Source organism: Lathyrus oleraceus, chromosome 4, assembly GCF_024323335.1.
Source record: "Lathyrus oleraceus cultivar Zhongwan6 chromosome 4, CAAS_Psat_ZW6_1.0, whole genome shotgun sequence".
Lineage (NCBI taxonomy): Eukaryota > Viridiplantae > Streptophyta > Magnoliopsida > Fabales > Fabaceae > Lathyrus > Lathyrus oleraceus.
The window spans coordinates 214,478,693-214,487,984 of NC_066582.1; the positions used below are offsets into that span (position 1 = coordinate 214,478,693).

A 9,292-nucleotide genomic window follows, 5' to 3' on the forward strand; every position below is an offset into this window, starting at 1 on the left:
ATCATTTGTCCTAAACCAGTAGTTGTGCCATACTCAATGGCCAACTTCGCATCATTATAGGACGCAAATGAAGAAGTTCCTTTCTTTAAAGGCTCAACAATAGACAAGGCTTGGAATGGAGTCTCAACCTCATCCTCAGCATCTATATAAGAAAAGGAAGACAAATGGCTAACCAAGAGAGCCTTCTCTCTCCCTACCACCACCAACTTTTTGTTCTTGACGAACTTCAACTTTTGGTGTAGGGTGGATGTCATGGCGTCTGCCTCGTGAATCCATGGTCTGCCCAACAAACAACTATATGATGAGTGGATATCCATGACCTGGAAAGTGATTTGGAAATCACTAGGTCATATCTTGATTGGGAGCTCAACCTCGCCAATCACAGTCGTGCGGGATCCATCAAAAGCTTTCACAACCACTCCACTCTGCCTCATGGGAGGTCTCTGGTATGAAAGTTTGGCCAAAGTAGATTTTGGCAACACATTCAGCGATGATCCAATGTCTACCAACACATTAGACATGGCATCATCCTTGCAGTTCATGGAGATGTGAAGTGCCAAATTATGGTCCTTTCCCTCCTCGGGAAGATCAATATCACAGAAGCTCTGGTTGTTACAAGCGGTAATGTTTGCAACAATGTTATCAAATTGTTCTATGGTGACGTCATGATCTACGTACGCCATGTCCAACACCTTCTGCAAAGCTTCACGGTGTGGCTCAGAGTTCATCAACAAAGACAACACATATATCTTTGAAGGCGTTTGTAGCAGCTGATCTACAATATTATACTCGCTCCTCTTGATGAGCCTCAGCATCTCATCACAATCCTCTTTCATCATGCCATTTTGGCCAGCAGGGACATGAGCTCTAACAACAGCGGAAGGTCTATCAACAACAAGTGCCAGAATCGGAAGATTAGAAGAATTCCCCAAAGGACGGACAACACTATCAGCAACATCAGCTCTTCTGGTGTCAGCCTGGGGTTTCGGCAGCACCGAAAAAACACGACCACTGCGGGTCAAACCACTGACATCAACAATATTCACAACAGAAGTGGAGGGTAGGGGCACCTCCTTCCTATCTTCTAATGCAACGGTATTATATCGATAGGGAATAGCCTTGTCGGAAGAGTATGGCACAGGGCCAATTGGCTTAATTATGAGAGTTAGAGAGGCCTTTTGCTTGCTGCCATCGTACCGGACAACAACAGACTCAGGTATCCTGAATACAGGTGATATCACATTCACTTCGTCCTCATCACGATTCTGAAGTATCTCTATCACACCCTGATCCAGCATTTCTTGGATGTCTTTTCTGACTTGACGACATCCTCTTTCATTGACAGTGCAGACACAGCAGTTGTCATGGTCATGCTCATAGTGACTGTGTCCATATAACAGTCTATGCATCCCGACCAGAGATTATCGGATATGGCTGACATATATTACCTTATATTTGCCAGGGCAACCCTGAACCATATTAACAGCAGATTTACCATGCTCGGACAATGGGTTCTTCTTGACATTAGGACCTATGTCCTCGAAAAACAAGATACCACTTCTAACAAGGTCTTGAACCTTGGTCTTGAGAGGGTAGCAGTTCTCCACATCATGTCCGGGAGCACGGGAATGATAAACACAATGAAGCTCGGGCTTATACCACCACTGAGGGTTAGTCGGTATAGCAGGTGGGTCACGTGGAGTAATCAGCTTCCTTTCAATCAGGGAAGGATATAATTCTGCATAGGTCATCGGAATAGGATCAAAACTGACCCTCTTCCTATCATAGCTCGTGCTGGTTTGATTGTTGTTTCGAGGCTGGTAGGCCTGCTGTTGTGGATGATGTTGCTGTTGCTGATACTGTTGATGTTGCTATTGCTGGTTCTGATGCTGATAATGCTAGTTTTCTCTGAAAGCAGGCACCATATGAGCCACCTGATGCTGGTTACTGGCGGGACGCACAGTCTTCCTCTTCACAGAGGGTCTTCTTGATTTGACATGGGAGGACATAGCATGCACCTCTCCATCTTTCTTCTTGGCAAACACCCCATAACGTTTGGCAGAAGAGCCTTCTTCTCTGGTCAGGCGCCCTTCCCTGACTCCCTCTTCTAAACGCATCCTGATGTTCACCATCTCGGTGAAATCAGAAGGAGCTCTAGCAATCATTCACTCATAATAAAATGAACTCAAGGTCTTCAGAAAGATTTTGGTCATCTCCTTCTCTTCTAGAGGAGGCACAATCTGTGCAGCCAATTGACGCCACCTCTGGGCGTACTCCTTAAATGTCTCTTTCTCCTTCTGGGACATGGCCCTCAGTTGGTCCCTATCGGGAGCCATATCAAAGTTGTAATTGTACTGCTTGACGAAGGCTTCGCCAAGGTCGTTGAAGGAGCGGATGTTCACACTATCCAGACCCATGTACCATCTCAAAGCGGCACCGGACAGGTTGTCCTAGAAATAATGGATTAGGAGTTGATCATTGTTGGTTTGAGTCGACATCTTGCGTGCATACATCACAAGATGGCTAAGCGGGCAAGTGTTTCCTTTGTACTTTTCAAAGTCAGGCACTTTGAACTTGACAGGAATCTTGACATTAGGCACGAGACAAAGCTCAGTAGCAGATTTGCCAAAGAGGTCCTTCCCTCTGAGAATTTTAAGTTCCTTGCGAAGCTCAAGGAATTGATCGTTCATAACGTCCATTTTCTCGTAGACATTTGGGCCCTCAAATGGCTCAGAGTGATAAATGGTGTTATCTACTCTCGGCAAAGTATGCACGACTGGAGGTGGCACAGCAAGGACCGGGCTAGATGCCGGTGGAGAAGCAAAAGTAAGGGAGAGATCCGCAGGAACAAAGTTAGCGGGCATCCCCCAGGGAAACCCGACTGGCATAGCAGATGGCACAAAATGGGCACCGGCAACAGTGATGACACTGAATTTCACCGTATTTTCGACTCCGATTTCGCATGCATTTTAGTTGTTTTATTGTTATTTTGTTATGTTATTACTATGTTTTTCTTTGTTTTCAGGTTTTCAGTCTAATAAGAGCCCCGATCGAGAAAAGGAGTGAAAATGAGCTAAAAAGACTAAAATTCAGTATTTCGCACTTGTGGCTCCCACTGTGGCTGGCGCCATGGGTCCATCCATGACGTGTCATGATTCAACTTCCCTCAACTGCCACGTCTCCCACTACCTCCACTTGGGCGCCACAATTTAACCTTATGGCGGGCGCCATGGTGTTGTGGCGGGCGCCACAAGAAGAAAGTTTTTCCCTCCCAATTTCAAAGTGAAGGGCATCCTTGTCATTTCCATTATTTTCCTTGCCTATAAATAGAGACTCCATTTCATTTGTTTCAGCATCCAAACTGAGAACAAACTTAGTTATATTTAGGCATATTTTCAGTATTGTAAAAGTGGTAATCGCTTCACATTGGGGTGTTGCCACAACTGTGTAATCGAGTCTGTAATCGAGTTTGGAGCACTTTGGAAGGAAGTTAATCCTGTCGCCATTTTCATTTCCGTTTCGCACTTTGTTCAACCCTCTGATTGGAGCAGGTTTTTATTGCTTTACCTTTATCTACTTTACTTTCCCGTACTGTCTTTACTTTGTTTATTTCTCGCACTCGCACTACTTTCATTTATTTCTCGCACTCGCACTACTTTCATTTATTTCTCGCACTCGCACTACTTTCATTTATTTCTCGCACTCGCACTACTTTCATTTATTTCTCGCACTCGCACTACTTTTATTTACTTTCCGCACTCGCACTACTTTCATTTATTTCTCGCACTCGCACTACCTTTATTTACTTTCCGCACTCGCACTACTTTTATTTAAATTCCGCACTCGCACTACTTTTATTTAAATTAAATGCACCTTTACTTTACCATGTCTAGATAAACCTATAAAGGTTAGAATGTAAGGATCGTAATTGAACCAATAATCCGTACAATTGTTCGTAGAACCACTTAAGTGCTATTTTGACTTTCAACTTAAGTTTTCCTGCACTTAATTTTCGTTGGGTAAGATCGAAAGTCGTCCAACGTCCTTTTAAACTTAGTTGTTTTTAACTATTTCAAATACAGCGAAAGCGCTTTGTTTAGTTCATTAGGAGTTTTTAACTTAAAAAGAAAAGTGATTTTAAAACTATTTTCGGACGCGTTTATAAGTTTAGAGTCTGGTTCGTGAGAACCTCTTCTGGTTAAGAAAATCCAGGTCAAAATACTTTTCAACTTAGCCAAGATACTATATTTCTTAAAAATAGGTTTACTACTCTAACGCAATGCGCGCCTTTCTATAAGTGACAATAAGAGAGTTTGATTAGGGAGTACAACTCGGTTCTGAATACGCGAAAGCGACAGTTCCCGTTAAATTGGTTCTTTTCAAAGTAGGAAACACAGCCCATAAGTAATTCTATTAGCAAGTACTTGGATTATTAATTGGTTATGTGAATTACATTCGAGCCTGTCTTTATTAATTGAATTTTATTTAATACTTTATTTTTCATTGTACACTCTTAAAACCATAGCAATAGATAATGACAGATTGACACTTGGTCTCTGTGGATTCGACAATCTTTTATATTACTCTGACGTGTTCGTATACTTGCGAAAAGTACGCATCAAGTTTTTGGCGCCGTTGCCGGGGACCAATTTCGTCAAATTTTGTACACTATTGTTATATCGTTTAGACTTAGGTTATTACCCATCGGTCAATGCGAAGAACTCACAGCACCGGAAGCTTAGTATACCCTCTAGCGGAACCTGAACGTTACGCTCGCGCATGTTTATTCTTCCATAGAATTAGGAGAGCTATGGCCGAAGATCAAAACCAAAGACCTCTTAAGGATTTCGCCCAACCATCCAGCGAAGAACCTAGTTCTAGTATAGTAAAACCAACCATCCCAGCTAATAATTTCGAACTTAAACCCTCCCTGTTGCAACTAGTGCAACAAAGACAATTCGCAGGTCTCGCTACTGAGAACCCAAACCAACATTTAAAAATCTTTCTCCAATTAGCAGAAACTTTTAAAACCAATGGAGCTTCTCCTGAGGCAATCCGTTTAAGATTATTCCCTTTCTCCCTCAGAGATAAAGCCCTATCATGGTTGGATTCCCTTCCACCCAATTCCATTACGACTTGGGATAAGCTTAGAAGAGTATTCCTTGCTAGATACTTTCCCCCATTTAAGACCGTCATTCTTCAAAACCATATAACTAGATTTACCAGGAACCAAGGAGAATTGTTGTTCGAAGCTTGGGAGAGATATAAGGAGCTGTTAAGAGCATGCCCACATCATGGTTTAGAAAATTGGTTAATCATCCAGACCTTCTATAATGGACTTCACTATAACACTAAGATGACCATCGACGCTGTCGCAGGAGGCGCACTGATGAACAAACCTTATCCTGAAGCTAGTGCCCTCATCGAAGATATGGCTAAAAACCATCAATCATGGGGAGTCGAACGAGCGACAGTCGAGAAGAAGGAAGTCCAAGGAGGAGTACATGAGTTAAGCTCTATACACATGATGCAAGCTAAAATGGACACATTAGCCCTTAAGGTCGAGCATATGTGCGTAAACCCGAATACTGCAGCTGTAGTTTCATCGGATTGTGAGATATGTGGAACCAAAGGACACCAATCTGCAGAATGCAGTCTATTAAATGAAACCCACTCCGAGCAAGTGAACTACACCCAAGGGAACCCATATTCGAATACCTATAACCCTGGATGGAGGAATCACCCGAACTTCTCCTATAAGAACAATAACCCTATCCAAAATAATGCACCTCCGAGACAACCAGGTTACCAAGCCCCAAGACCAAATCAACCTATGCAACCTGTACCACCAAAGTCGAGCCTTGAGAAAATTATGGAAAATTTTATCACTGCTCAAACCCAACAAAACATAGAGTTCATGAACCAGAACATTCATGTTAGCGAACTGATTACCCAGTTAGGAACCAAGGTTGACCAAATAGTTACTCACACCAAGATGCTTGAAACCCAGATCTCTCAGGTAGCTTTAAACCAAGCCCCTCAGACCACACCTAGAGGACAGTTCCCTGGACAACCACAACAGAATCCGTGAGGGCAAGCCAATGCCATTACCCTACGAAGTGGGAACGCTTATGATGAGCCACCAAACCCAAGATTGAGTGAACCCAAAACTTCCAAGGAATATACCGAACCCATGGACAAAGTAAAGGAACCAGAGGAATCTGAAAAACAGGAAGGTCAAGAAAAAGAAGAACCTAAAGATAAAACTTATGTACCACCCCCGCCATACAAACCACGAATACCATATCCACAAAGACTCAAACCAACCCAAATCAATAACCAATATCAAAAATTCATGAAGGTTATAGAAAAACTTCACGTAGAAATCCCTTTCACAAAAGCCATCACCCAAATACCTTCTTATGCAAAGTTTCTCAAAGACATCCTTACCAACAAACGTAGACTCGACGATCCGAAACCATTGGAATGCAATTCTATTTCCGAGAATAAGTTAGCCAAAAAAGATAAAGATCCTGGAAATTTCTCCATTCCTTGTCTTTTGGGAAGTCATATCATCGAAAAAGCTTTTCTAGACTTAGGAGCTAGTGTGAGCTTAATGCCTTTAACAGTTTGTGAGAGGTTAAACTTAGGAGAATTACAGCCTACTAAGATGTCACTTCAGTTAGCCGATAGATCTGTTAAGTATCCGATAGGCATATTAGAAGATGTCCCTGTTAGGATAGGTCAGTTATTTATCCCTACTGATTTTGTTGTCATGGACGTCAAAGAGGATAATGATATACCAATCCTTCTAGGTAGACCATTCTTATCAACTGCAGGAGCCATAATAGATGTCAAGAGAGGAAAGTTGACCTTTGAGGTAGGTGACGAGAAAATAGAATTTATACTTTTGAAATTTCTTATGGCACCTGTGATGGGAGACGCATGTTATACCATAGATATCATTGATGAATGTATTAGGGAATTAGAACAAGAAGAAATCATAAAAACAATTAAGTTGCCATCAACTCTCATACTGGAAGATGATGACTTTAGGAAACCCTACATCGATGATAACCTTTACGAATGTTTATCCCTTACCCCAGATCCTATGCCATGCCCTAAGAAACCAACCTTAGAACTTAAGGAACTGCCTAAGAACCTGAGATATGAGTTCCTCGATGAAGAGATGAACCGTCCAGTTATAGTCAGTGCTACCTTGAGCCAAGAGGGAACAGACCAACTTTTAGATGTTTTACAAAGATATCCCTCAGCGTTAGGATATAATATCTCTGACCTGAAAGGTATAAGCCCATCCGTATGCATGCATCGGATTTCGCTCGAAGAAGATTCAAAACCCTCTAGAGAACATCAGAGAAGAATAAACCCTATAATGAGTGATGTTGTTAAAAAAGAAGTTCTTAAGTTACTTGAGGCAGGTATAATCTACCAAATCTCGGATGGTAAGTGGGTGAGCCCTGTGCATGTAGTACCTAAAAAGGGAGGCATCATAGTCGTGCAAAACGATAAAGGCGAACATGTAGTAAAACGGATGGAAGGAGGATGGCGGATGTGCATAGATTACAGAAAGTTAAATAAAGCAACCAAGAAGGATCATTTCCCTTTACCATTTATAGACCAGATGTTGGAGCGTCTAGCCAGACACTCTTACTTCTGCTATCTAGATAGATACTCTGGATTTTTCCAAACACCTATCCATCCTGAAGATCAAGAAAAAACTACCTTTACATGCCCTTATGGAACTTTTGCCTACAGACGAATGCCATTCGGCCTCTGTAACGCCCCAGCTACTTTCCAACGTTGCATGATGTCAATCTTTGCAGATTACCTAGATGGTATCATGGAAGTATTTATGGATGATTTCTCGGTTTGCGGATTTGATTTCCACAATTGTCTTGCTAACCTTGAGAAAATCCTGGAGAGATGCGTGGAGGTGAACCTTGTACTAAATTGGGAAAAGTGTCATTTCATGGTGACCGAAGGGATTGTTTTAGGACCTATAGTTTCCGAAAAAGGTATAGAGGTAGATAGAGCTAAGATAGAAGTTATAGTGAACCTAAAACCATCCAAAACTATCAAAGAATTCCGAAGTTTTCTTGAACATGCTGGATTCTACCGGCGTTTTATCAAGGACTTCTCCAAATTAACTAAACCCTTAACTGGCCTTTTAATGAAAGATGCTGAATTCATTTTCAATGAAAAATGTAATGAAACATTTAATCTTTTAAAGCAAGTGTTAATATCAGCACCTATTATGAAACCCTCTGATTGGTCAGAACCTTTTGAGATAATGTGTGACGCTAGTGATTATGCCGTTGGAGCCGTTCTAGGACAAAGGAAAGATAAAAAATTACATGTGATTTATTATGCCACTAGAACCCTAGACGCTTCCCAACTCAACTACGCAACTACTGAAAAGGAATTACTAGCTGTAGTTTTTGCTATAGACAAATTTAGATCTTATCTAGTAGGAGCCAAAATTATAGTTTACACTGATCATGCTGTCATTCGTTACCTATTAAGTAAAAAAGATGCCAAGCCGAGGTTACTCCGATGGATTCTGTTACTACAAGAGTTTGATTTAGATATAAGAGATAAAAAAGGCACTGTAAATGTAGTAGCTGATCACCTTTCTAGGCTAGAACACCTGAAACCAGACTTAGTACCCATAAATGATGATTTTGCCTATGATAGACTGATAGCTAGACTAGAAACCATTGAAGATGATAGCCCAGGCCCTCATGAGCACTTCCAAAAATCCTTAGCAGTAAGTAACGTACCATGGTATGCAGACTTTGTTAATTACCTAGCTGCTGATATCGTACCCCCTGATCTTGACTACCACCGCAAGAAGAAGTTCTTTAACGATGTGAGAAACTTTTATTGGGACGAACAACTCCTTTTTAAAAGGGGTAAAGATGGCATTTTTCGTCGTTGTGTTCCAGAAGAGGAGGTAAAAAGTATAATTGAGCATTGTCACTCTGCACCATATGGTGGACATGCGAGCACCTCTAAGACATACGCCAAGATTCTTGAAGCTGGCCTATTCTGGCCTACCATGTGGCTGTGATGTCCATGCTTGCATTGTCAAATGTGATAGATGCCAACGCACGGGAAATATTTCAAGGCATGACGAAATGCCTCTAAGAAACATTCAGGAAGTAGAACTCTTCGACATTTGGGGCATAGATTTCATGGGACCTTTCCCACCATCCGTAGGAAACAAGTATATCTTAGTAGCTATGGACTACGTGTCTAAGTGGATTGAAGC

General features: G+C 41.7%; 1 non-coding gene across 1 annotated transcript; it reads right to left on the reverse strand.

The window, feature by feature from the left end:
* Positions 1–5,194: 5,194 nt before the first annotated feature.
* On the reverse strand, positions 5,195–5,301 carry LOC127077034 (small nucleolar RNA R71). Its single transcript, XR_007787022.1, has one exon. It is a non-coding gene; the product is annotated as a small nucleolar RNA R71 (small nucleolar RNA).
* Between the last annotated feature and the right edge of the window lie 3,991 nt (positions 5,302–9,292).